This window comes from Ischnura elegans, chromosome 3 (assembly GCF_921293095.1).
Source record: "Ischnura elegans chromosome 3, ioIscEleg1.1, whole genome shotgun sequence".
NCBI classification, from domain to species: Eukaryota; Metazoa; Arthropoda; class Insecta; order Odonata; family Coenagrionidae; genus Ischnura; species Ischnura elegans.
In genome coordinates this window covers 125,732,477-125,745,671 of record NC_060248.1, presented here as the reverse complement: position 1 = coordinate 125,745,671, position 13,195 = coordinate 125,732,477, and positions in this window count along the sequence as shown.

The window sequence follows — 13,195 nt, the reverse complement described above, 5'->3', positions numbered from 1 at the left end:
ATACTCAGTGAGCCGAAACGCGTTGTACGCATTAAAAAATCTTGTGGAAAAGTGCTACGATATTTTATTTATTTAAATATGTCTAACTTCCACCAATTGAAGCCTGAATCTGTTGAACTTATTCAGATTTAAAAATAATAATAAATCTATTTTATAATTAAAATATTTTGCAAGAATTAAAACTTGAGTAATGCACACCCCTACTGTGGTATGCGGCAAAACTCCACATCCGCTGATACTGCCCGACGATTGTTTCCGCTACGTGCAAACCCGCCAGCGAGTTTTTCACGGGGAAGTTAAAAGTTTTTTTAAAACTTGTCCCGCACGCACATTTTATATGTTCTCCACACTTTATCAGAGCACATCCTGGATCTGGCAGAATAAGTTTTTGAAAGGCTTTCTTTGAGTCCTTGGCAATCAGCCGCAACGACGGTCACACAGGGCCGGATTCTCCCAAAGTTACGTTACGAATATCGATAATCCAGACACGTAATACGCCAACTATTGGCCAAATTCGGAAATAGAGCTCCAAAGATACCAAGCAATTCCCTAAGGAAACCACGTTGACAAATCATTGGTATTTCTGGGAATTTACTGATTTTTCTAATTATATTTTTGGGTTATTAGCTATCATAAGGTCATAAGCAATATATTTTAAGCATTCATATTTATGTAAAATGCCTTATAGTTGCCATAAATTGCTAAAATTAATCATTTACTTGGACGGTGATTTGTTTGTTTAATGCCCTTGGGGTAACCGACGTATTGCACTTTTTCTTTTCAAACCCGCTAGGAATAATGTTTTTAATCGGAGTCACGCATTTATGGTCATTAGGGACCCTTTGAGTAACCGCCGTGGGACAGTAGTGGTTATTTCAGCTATAATTTATTAATTCCTTAATCTTAACTGCTATTTGTCGTTGCCTCCAGGAATCGAAATACCTCCTCAAAGCCAAGAAAAATCTTCCTTGATATTTTCTACTGTAATTTTTGCAGTGCCTCGACAACTCATCCTATTACGCGTATGTTATTATTAAAACAATATCCTCGATGCGTCGGCCATTTTGGCAAATTACGTCACTGCCTTCAGCGCCGCCATCGGTGATTTGAGTCTCGAGTAGGCACCTCTCCATTGAGCGCCTCTCCTCACTTGAGCCCCCCCCTCTCCTCCCCGATTTTTATGATAAGGCATATAGCCAATTGCAAGAGGGGACAGAGGGCGCCCCTTGGACTGCGACGCACCTAGGCACCTTCCTATTTTGCCTTACGGTAAATCCGGCCCTGACTATCACACCATTATTTATAGTGTGATTCAAGCATCGTTCGTGATTCGGGGGGGTCATCGAGGAGCAGCTCCAGATCCAGGCGGATGCCATCACCACTATAAGTTGTCACAGCCGAAACTTTAGTGAATGGGATTTCACACTCTTTCAACATATTCTCGAATCTCACCTTAAGGTACAGAGCAAAGTGCTCCTCAGCTGTAGCGGATACAGAAAAAACTCAAGGGGGGGGGCGCAAAATATATATTTAGTTGTCTTTACTTTTATCGTAATAAAAATGATCAAGTCACATGCAGTGTATATATAAGAGAAATTTATTTAAAGAGGTTATACACATATCAAAGACAAGAAGTAATGAGGGCTCAGGGGAGCCCACCGAGGGTACAACACACCGGGGCCGGGACACAGCAATCGTGCTGACTCGCCCGATCACCCGGGGAGGGAGTTGGATGGGAAGGAAAAAGGAAAGAAGCGCCGCCGCAATAGGAGCCCGACGACGCCTCTGGGGTAGGGAAACGGTTGGAAGGGATGGGACGGGGAAAAAAATCTTAACGCTATAGAAGCGAAAAGGGCCCAACTAAGTAGCGAAACATCTACATCTACATCTACAAATTACCCTGCGAGCCACCTCTAGGGTGTTTGGCAGGGGGTGATCAATCACCAGCATGCAGCATGCATTTGGACTCCCACATGCACACCACACCGTCCAAGAAACGTCCCGTATAATAACAAACTATACTACTATATGCTGTTAGAAATAGAATATAGAATAGAAATTCAGAAACATGCAGTAAGTTTTACATAGGTTAGTAGGCTACACTACAAGTCATGCAATCTATTTACGCGTTCTATTGCTGCCGTTATAATCTCTTATTGATCGTGGAAAAAATGACATTCGGAATCTGTCTGTTCTGCAATCTATCTCTCTTATTTTATTTATATGATCTGATCTTCCGTAGTACGTTGGCGTCCGCAAGATATGGTTAACTTCGTCAGAAAAGACACTGCTCTTGAATTTATCTAAAAGGTTTAGTCTATTTTTCAATCTACGGTCCGACAGAGATTCCCATCCGAGTTTATCTAAGAGGTCAGTTACACTAACAAGACTATCGTAACGACCTTTCACATACCTGGCAGCTCTTCTTTGCACGCGTTCTAACTCTGTTATTAAGCCTTTTTCATGAGGGTCCCAAACACTGGCAGCGTATTCCAAATGTGGTCTAACGAGGGAAAAGTAGCTAATTTCTCTCACTTTGTCGTCGCACTTTCCTAATATTCTTTTAACAAAACCCATTTTACGATTAGCTTGACCGGTTATTTCTCGAATATGTTTATTCCACGATAGATCATTATTGAGTCTAACCCCTAGATATTTCACAGATTCAACTGCCTTTAACTGCGTGCCCCGAATGACATAGTTACGCTGTAGGGAGTTATCCTTCTTCCAGAAATTCATTACGACGCATTTTTCCAAATTTAATTCTAACTGCCAAGCATCGCACCAAGCTTGGATAGCAGCAAGGTCATTCGTTAGTTCATCTATATCTTTGCTGGAACGGATTTCTCTGTAAACTACAGCGTCGTCTGCAAATAATCGTAACTTACTCTGCACTACTTCGCCAATGTCGTTTATATAAAGAAGGAATAGGAGTGGGCCAATGACACTACCCTGAGGAACGCCAGAAGTCACTCTAACCTCATTGGAGACTGCACCGTCTAATACTACTCTTTGGACGCGGTCGCTCAAAAATTCTCTAATCCAGGAAATGACATCTTCGTCTAGACCGTAAGATTTCAGTTTTATTATTAACTTTCCGTGGGGTACTACTTTATCAAATGCCTTTTTGAAATCAAGAAAAATCGCGTCTACTGGAATGTTGTCTTCCCCGGAGACTAAAATATCGTGGGCGAAAAGCGCTAACTGAGTTTCGCACGATCTGCTTTTCCTGAATCCATGTTGATTTCCCATTAATAAGTTTTGCGCGTCTAGGTGTTTCATTACCGAGCTGACTACGATGTGTTCAAGGACTTTGCAAGAGATGGACGTTAAAGATATCGGCCTGTAATTAGATGGCTGTTCCTTGTCTCCACTTTTAAATATAGGCGTTACATTAGCGATTTTCCAGTCATTAGGTACTTCGTGTTGCTTGATGGATTTACTGAATATTAACTGCAAGTAGGGGGCAAGTTCTGAGGCTAGTTCTTTATATACGCGAGATGGGATTTCGTCTGGACCAGGTGATTTATTTGGACTAAGCGATTTCAATATATTTTCTATTCCGAGCGTACTAATGTCAATAGCTGGCATCTTATGTAGACAGGGATTGTCATCGGTCTCGGGTGAGTTTTCAGAAGGCTCCGTGAACACGCTCTTAAAGTAGGAATTTAATAAATTGGATTTATCGTAACTGCTTGTCAACACATCTCCATTGTCGTTTCTCAGCGAACATACGGTAGATCGTTTACCTTGAACTTCCCTAACATATGACCAAAATGCTTTTGGGTTATCCTGTAACTGCTCTACTAGTGTTTTTCTTTTAAAATTCGTGAACGCATTCCTTAACGCTTCCTTCGTGGCGGCTTTAGTCATCCTATATTTTTTAATTATTAGCTCGCGTTCATTAGCGTATAAATCCGTGCTGACTTTTTTCATTTTAGCATGACACGCTCTCTGTCGCCTCAATGATTTTCTCACTTCCGCGTCGTACCATCTCGGTTCGCTGCCTTCTTTTACTATTTTACTAGGGATGTAGCTATTTATTCCCGAAGTTACGAGCGAAAGAAAAGCTTTCCAAGTATTCTCTACATTTAACTTTAATACTGATTCTTGAAACTCGGGGAAAGCATTTTTCATATGACTCTTAAACCCATCAAAATTAGCTCTTTTAAAAATGAAAACTTTACGCTCTTTTTTAAAGTTTACAGCGGTATTTAGAGAAAACTTTGCAGTTACTACCCTATGGTCACTTATTCCTTCGACAGTGCCAACGTTTATTACCTGATGTGGTATATTTGTCGCTAATAAATCAAGAATATTTTCTCCTCTGTTTGGTGCGGATGCTATTTGAAACAATGAATTAGATGTGAAAGTGTGTAATAAAGCCTCGCAGATCACTTTATCCCTCCCACCAGGAATGAAGCTATAAGTCTCCCAATCTATAGAAGGTACGTTGAAATCTCCACCCACAATCAAGTTTCTTTCAGGATACTTGGATGCTACGCTGTTTATTTGATTTTGAAAATCCAACATTGACGTTATATCTGAGTTAGGTGGTCTGTAATACGAACATAATAAAATAGTTTTGAATTTTGGACATTTAATTAAACACCACACAGATTCAACGCTGGTCTCAGTTACGGTTATCGCTTGGCTGACGATTGAATTCTTTACAGCTATAAAAACTCCGCCCCCAACTCGATTAATTCTATCTTTCCGATAAACAGTGAACGATTTTGGGAAGATCTCATTGTCTGAATCATCATCTGTTAGCCAACTTTCTGTTCCAAAAATGACGTTACACTTCGTACTATGAATTAAATGGTGGAAATCGGGAATCTTATTTCTTAAACTACGGCAATTAACCACAGCCACGATTAAAACTTCGGAAGTAGTAATATTGCGATTCGGGAATAATTCTGATTTGCTTTTGTCGAATAGACTATTCACAGGCTCTATACCGCTGATAAATGGAAATGCATGTCTTATTGACACACTATCAAAATGACTTGAGCCTTGACTGCCTTTGAACGTGTTGCTCGTCTGACGCTTCTCGTGCTTAAATGTAATACCTGAAACGCTGATTTTTCTCTCTACTTCTCTATTCTCATTTCTGGAAGAATCTTTGTCTGTGAAAAGTTTTGAACTTACCCCTTTATTTTTCAACCCACTAATATATCTACACTCTGCCCTACTCTCTACTCTAAAAAAGACCTACAGTGCTCAAATATGCTACTCGCTACACGACTAGCCGACTCGGCCGTGTAATGGACTCCCGAACGGTTCAGAGGGATCCGACACAATCGGATTGCCGGCCTAAGGTCCACGAAGGAGGCTCCGATGTCCGTGCAGAAACGACGCAGCCTCTGGTTTATGCCTTCCACTCGGCTCCAAACCAGAGAACCACGATCGATCCTCGGGACAAGACTACAAATCGAAAGCTCAATGCCGACTCCAATGGTCCCACCCACCCGCTTCACTTCGGAATTCAGATCCCGGAGGGAATCTAGAATTTCCTCAGATCCACGCAAGGTGGCATCATTGACGCCGACATGAGCCACGACCCGCAGTCTGGAGCACTTCGTGCCCCGTACCGCCGCACCAACCGCCTGCGTCACCTGAGGAACACCGCCACCAGGGATGCACCATGACGTTACACGGTCGCTTACACCCTCGCGGTCTGCCCTCTCCCGTAACGGGACCATCACACGACGGACATTGCTACTCCCTAACACTATGATCCCCCCCTTCCCACTCTGACGCCCCTTCCTAGGTGCCGGTTTCGGGGTAGGAGTAGGCACGTCAGGCACCTCGGAGTTTCCATCCGACAGCAACTGGTACCTGTTAAACTTACTTACTTAGTAAACCAGGCAAAGCCACTACTGTGCCAGCGATTTTAGAGGATTATTCTATGAGGAAGAATAATCCAACGATCAAATCGCTAGATCATGTCAAAGACAATGCCATCTTATGGTATAAAAAAGTTACAATTGTGGTTTTGCAATGTTCGGCAATACGGGCGGACGGGGGGGCACGCGCCCCCTGCGCCCCCATCTGTATCCGCCATTGCTCCCAAGTGATCATTTGGGACCTCCGCCTACTACCACGACTTACCTAGGAATAGCGCCGCTAGAAAAGTGTAAGAATCATGGGCATCTGAAGTCCAAATGTCTTTCGTCAATGACACAAGCTCAGACTGCTTAGGTAGAGGGCACGGAATTTGTTGAATTCGCTTTTTGTACCGCGGATAAACGAATTCCTACACCTATCTGCAGTGGCGGATCTAGGATAAGGACCGGAGGGGGGGGGATAAATTGGATACCCCAGGGGAAGGGGAGCTATTACCCCCAAGCCCCTCTCTCTCTCTCTCTCTGGATGTGCCATTGGATCGTAACATACCATAAGCTTGTAAAATAGTCCCTGAGTTTAGAGCTAATTTGTATTTCAATTCGTTAAATTTGGTAAATATAGCGGAAAATATAACTGAATACATTTGTGCAAAGTGGCAACCTTAAAAAAATTCGATTTTATCTAGCGTGTGTTTCGACCCAACGGGTGAGAATTTTCTATTGCCTCCTTAGCCCCACACCCCCATTGATCCGCCACTGCCTATCTGTTCGGCAAAATATCTCTCTTAAATTAATCTTGGTATCTGTCGGACGGATAAATAAGGTGAGATTTTATGATGATGTTCTCCGAGTCGTTCAACACATACATGGGGATAGTTAGATGACCAACACAATAAATGTACTTGCATACATTTCCTAACATTAATTTCTGGTCCCCACTCCACGCATGAACGTTGATAAATCCGATGATAGAATGTCAGACTGAATGAACGCTAATTTTGTGATAGATGACTGCGTCGTCAGCATATAAACGTATTTTACAGCTGACTTGTGCGAAGAGGTAATTTACATGCACAATGAACAAAAGGGGGCCGATTACGCTTCCTTGTGGGACACATGATGTCACTTTAACTGAATCACTGCTAATTCCGTGAAGAACCACTTTTTCTGCTTACGATCATTCAGAAAGTCGCGGGTCTAGTTTACTACTTTTTCGTTTATCCATGTGACCGTAATTTGTATAAAGGCTTTTTGTGAGGTACAGTGTCAAATATACTTTTTTAAATCTAGAAATAATTAGTCAGCTTATCTTTCAGAGTCACCCGATGAGAAAATTGGGTAACCAGGGCATTTGTATGTACCTAATCGCCATTATTTTTCATGTTCAGCAACAGTTTCGCGAAATTCTCCTTCAAATTTCCTGTAATTATTAGTGCTCATTTGAAAGACCTTTTCAAGCACTATAAAACATTTACCTGTCTGTTTAAATTGAAATGAATCTTCATTTATCGTTGTTTGACGTCACTTCTGAAAACAAGTTTCTCTGTAGTTTTCTATCTACATTAGTGTTCATGAAAGTCTTTTGATCATTTCATTGGTCGACAACGACTTTTTACATTTAAAAAATGCGAAGTTTTCAATCGTGATTAACTCGAAAAGTATTTATTAAAAAAAAATGCTACGTTTTTTGCTTTAAATTTACAATTAGTCCTAATTTTTTTCCTGGGTCATTTTGTTAAAAAAATTATTTTGCATTTTTGAATTACTCTCATTCGAAAAAATCAGCGAAATTTATATCAGTGCATGGGAAAATAATTGCTGTAGTTAACTCTTTTATTCGAATTTTCTCTACGCTTCGTTTTCTCCTGATTGATGTACTTTTGAATTAAAATTCACCCACATTTCTTCCACCTAAACAATAGGAACGAATCGTAACAACCGGACATAAAGGACCTACACAAAAAAAGCAAAACAGCTCTTTCCTAACCTTACTTTGAAAGAAAAACCGCTACTTTACGACATCACATAGCCGTTGAAATGCAACAGGTACCTTACGCTAGTCATTCACGTACACCCAACATATAAGAACAAGCCGACAGAGCAGGGAGCAGCCGTGGAGAGTTGGCGCCGTCATGCGCGGCCCAAACGCGAGGCCCTTATGCTTGATCATCACACTCCGTGGATGTCGTCACATGAAGGGCATTCAATGCTTTTGCTGAGCGCGCCGCTGAGCCCGGTGACTCCTAACCCAACCAGACAGTTTCTATTTAGAAATTATTTTTTGCGCCTTTGGTTGGTCTTCATGAGTGGCGTAGCCAGGAATTTCGTTCGGGTGGGGGCGGGGGAATTTTTTTAAAAAGAGGTACTAAATAATGGGTTTTTAACTCACTTTAACACTTTCCATAATCGAAAAACTTCATTTGATAAAGAAATGTTTTGTAAATTCATGATTTTTCAATATTTCGTTTTCTTTTATGAAGGAAAATAATTGTGCATTTATATTAGGGGGGGGGGTTCCGGACCCCCCTGGCTGCGCCACTGGCTGTTATTCAGGTTGAGTATTCAGAGTTTAGTGTGGTTACTGTGAAAAAAGAAACATCTAACTTTGAAATTTATGCAACAATTAAACTCTAAATAAATTGCAAAAACATTATTAAATGAGTTTTTAAATTAAAATTTGGCATTGCACATTTTTTTCTTTCCAATAACAATATTTTTTCTCAATGCCAACAGTTTTTTCTCTTTCGTACGTTTTTTTTTCCTTTTACTGTCTTTATTTAGAATTATAAACAATCAATCAATAATTTTACTCTATTTTTGCCATTATTAAATTCAAGAAACCTCATATTAGGAGCATGTTAAGATATAGGACGGACTCATAAAAGAGTTACGCAGTTCTGATATTTGAACATGTCTTGGCACCGGTGTACAGTGGCGCAGCGAGGGGGGGTTTAGGGGTTTAAACCCCCCCCCCCCCCCAGAGTTCAGAGAAATTTTTAAGTTTAATCCATTTTACTTAATTGGATTGATATTACTAATAGAATACTGTAAGGATGAATAAAATATCCCTCAGAAAGTCGTAAAACTCACCATTTTGAATCATTTATATTTAAAATTCCGCAATTAATTAATCTCGCACCCAGGGGCGCAGCTATAAATTAAGGCTGGGGGGGTTTAAGTGTAACTAATACCGGGATGTGTGGGGGTATGGTATACCCACCAGGATACGCGGTAGATGCTACATTAATAAATTGCGGAATTTTAAAGATAAGTGGTTCAAAATGGTGAGTTTTACGGTTTTCTGAGAGATCTTTTTGTAAATCCTTGCTCTATTCTATTAGTAATATCAATCAAATTAAGTAAAATGTATTAAACTTAAAATTTTCTCTAAGCTCTGTGGGGGGGGTGGGGGGGGGGCTTATCCCCCAAAACCCCCGCCTCGCTACGCCACTGCTCGCACCTACCGCTTATGCTGGTGGGTATTCCATACCCCCACACACCCCCGGTATCAGTTTGCACCTAACCCCCCCCCCCCCCAGCCTTAATTCCTAGCTGCGCCCCTGACGGTATAAATCGGCTGAACGCGTCCAATTATGGCCAAAACTCACTGACTTCAACGTCACTCAGATGACCATGTCCACACTGCTTACCTCTCGTCAACAGCTGTGTGACGTACAATCAGAAAAAAGCTGGAGACGCAGTTTGGGCGCGCAGGTGGGTGCCTTCGTAGTAGTTTCACGCTGAGGCCGACCGCACGCCTACGCACGGAGGGGGAAAGGTGCGTCGAGGGAGGGAAGGAAGTGCGGAAGAGGGTCACCACGAGAAAACAAAAGAGAAACGAGTTCCGCCGTGGCGGACGTGCACGAGCGAACTCCTCCAAAGAACGGCTGACGCGCGCGCGCGCGCCAGCGAGTGGGTCGTCGTCCCCCCCCCGAATGTGGTTTTGCCTCTCTCTCTCTCTCTCGCCCTCCCTTCCTTTCCCTCTGTCCTTATACAGCGCACGAAAAGCCAGGAAGGAAGCGAGAGAGAGTGATGAGGAGTGAGCGGCCCTCCAATCGCGGTGACCATAAGCGGTGTGTCATTAGCGACGGGGGAGCACAGAAATAAATATCAGTGATCACAACCTGGCGGAAACAGGGGGGGGATGCCAGTGGCGCCGACTCCATGGGGCTTGAAGGGGGCCGAGCCCCCTCAAAAATTCGTTTTGGGTGTATGGAAACAGATGTGTCAGGCTTGTCGATTGTCCCGGAGTGTCCAGATATCGAGATTCGAGTTATCAGGGTTCTAATGTTGATCGTAATACTCTTCTAAATGCTTAAAAAACTTAGAACTCATTACTTATAAAATTTCCCGTGACAAAATCCGAGGTTTGGGCCCCCCAATATTTTTTGTAAGTCGGCATCCCAGGGGGGACTCAGGGTCGCAGCCAGGAATGAAGGCTGGGGGGTTTAGGTGCAACTAATACCCAGTGGCGGCTCGTGAGTCAAATGCTAGGGGGGGCGCACTCCACCGGGGGGTCATAAGTTTTTAATATTTCGTGTATTTTATTAAGTTTTACGGCAATCTAGGAATTAAATTTTGTGATGCCATATGTTCCGTTTTTTTCAACAAAAATACCTAGTTTTCCTAATAAAGCTTGATTAATAAATACCAAATGCCATAGACTCTCGGTCATACGGATCGGCTCATTCCGGACTCTCAATTATACTGATCAATGATCTTGAAGAATAAAAATATATTTGCTGCGATATTTTGCAAATACAAACGAAAATACGTAACTTTAGGTTTTATCGCATACATTCTTCGTGCGGATATGCCCGCAATACACTTCTGTTGTTCGTTTTGCAATCATAATACGTTATTTGTCAAATCTATACAACATTTGCAATGATTTAGGTAGCAATGACACTTGTAACACCTGAGGAGGGAGGGGAGTGTCACTGACTTCCACTAGGCAACAAACACCACTAGAATGCACGCGCTTTCCTATTGCAGATGTAAATTTTGATGGCGGTGTTCGCGATGATTCTTGAATACAGTATGATTTAAAATCAATAATTAAACATTTCTCACACATTTTTAACAAAATCTGAAATACTCACAGGCCTTTAGTTGTATTGCAGAAGTCCATCCTTCTTTCCTTTTGTCCAGCAAAGTGATCAATTACACGTTCGTTGAAATGAGCGCCGGACAACAATTTCTTTTCGATTGAACACATGGCAAGGGCACTAGTCTATAAATAAACAAGGGACGACACAAAATAGGCCGACGAAAAATACCACCAAAAAGAACAAGGTGCCTGGACACAGAATTGGGACAATTTTTCCCTATATTTCCCTAAAAGAAAACGAGCACTGTTGATCAATTCAAAATTGTCTTCTTGAATGTACACACAGCACTAAGAAACTTCTTAATCGGCATTTACGCACAGTTAAATCCTCGAAAATGATGTCTGAACTCATTTCACTCCGTTCTTTTCGAGAGTCTTGCCGTTACTATAAGGACGACTCAAGGGAGATAGAAGTCGTGGTCCACTAATGCTGATTCAGCTGAGGGACGAATTTAAGGTCAGCAAAGGCATTCAAGCAAACAAAGGACGTCATGAACCATCTCCTTGAGTCTAAGATTCATAAGTGGTAAACACACGAGACGCCAACGGGTCGCATTTGGAATAACCATGACTTCGAAATCATTGCCATGATATAATAATATATAAATTCTAGATCGTAAAAGAAGACGACTGTGAGCCACAGATGGGAGCTGTAAGGATCTCCGCACTGATGTGAACTCTTCGAAGCCACTTAAATCAGACCCAAGTGGACATTTTCCGTCAGACAGCTACCGCTCTGCCGCTGATGAATTAGGTGAACATGAACTAATACAACAAGGACGGCTAGAAAAATGATGAACCTACACACAAAAGGTGCATTGTACGCGGCACTTCTTGACATTCATTGGATGACTCTATTTAAAGTCACGTTTTACGGTTTGAATCATGTTTAATCATTCACCCTATCACGCTCGCACCTATTTCTTAAATTATAAATCAGTGGGGAATGTTAACTGATTTTTCCTAATACTGCAGGTCTTTTGATAAATTTATCTGAAAAATAGGTACCGCATTTCTAATCATCGGGAAGATATTAATGCATTGTTAAGGCCTAAATATTATAATATTAGTTTCCCCAAGGTTCTTGAAATTCGTAATGTGGCAAATAATCGAGAATAGTTTTTCTTCGTCAATACGGCCTTTAACTGGTTGGATTTTATGTGTTCCGGAATTCAAACACCAAAAAACGCAATCATAATGGGATAATTTATTTACTGTAGCAATACCTACCAGCAATTAAAAATTAAAATCGTATAACTACACCCAGTACAGTGACCGTTCTGATTCCGTAGGTCCCTTTTCAGTGGCAGCACCAAGAAGACGCCAGATTATACGCCCGCCGGCCTGCGCAGCGATGTTAACTCACTCGTCGCTCTGCGCAATCTCGGACGACGTCCCAAGGCTTCCGTAAGGCAGCATGTTAGACGCGTCATAGCACCAGCAGCCCCCACCACTACTACTCTCCATATAACTGCATGGGGATGGATTGGGACGTTCTGGCCAGCGCCCCACGGCTACAAATACGAACTTTTCGCGCTATTTCTTTTCGTGTTTTTCCAACACTTTCGATGCATGGGACTGAAAAACACTTTCATTAATCAATGTATAATTATAAATTAATGGATAATTATTATTTTTACTTTTTCAAATATTTGGGAGGGGCGGCGTCCGAGAGTCCTTATGGGCAAACCGCCACTGCTAATACCAGTGTGTGTGGGGGTATGGAATACCCACCAGGATAAGCGGTAGGTGCGAGATTAATTTGCGGAATTTTAATATAAACGGTTCAAAATGGTGAGTTTTACGGCTTTCTGAGGGATATTTTATTTATCCTTACACTATTCTATTAGTAATATCAATCCAATTAAGTGAAATGGGTAAAACTTAAATATTTCTCTAAGCTCTGGGGGGGTTTTAACCCCCAAACCCCCCCCCCCCCTTCGCTGCGCCACTGAGACGTGCTACTAGAGGCAAATTCCAGGGGTTCAGCTTATTAAAACAACTTGTCTGTTTCCACACTATTTTATTTTTACCGACCATGGTTTCAGCAGCTTGTGCCATTGTCAAGGCACAAGCTGCCGAAAGATTTCCACCGCATCACGCCGGATACTGTATCTGGACTTTTAAATTTCAGGGGGGCAGCAACATTTGAAAAATTTATCTAAAGAGTTATTTGATTTTTCTAATTACGTTATGTGACAATAATTATTAAATTATATTTTTTTACAATAACATT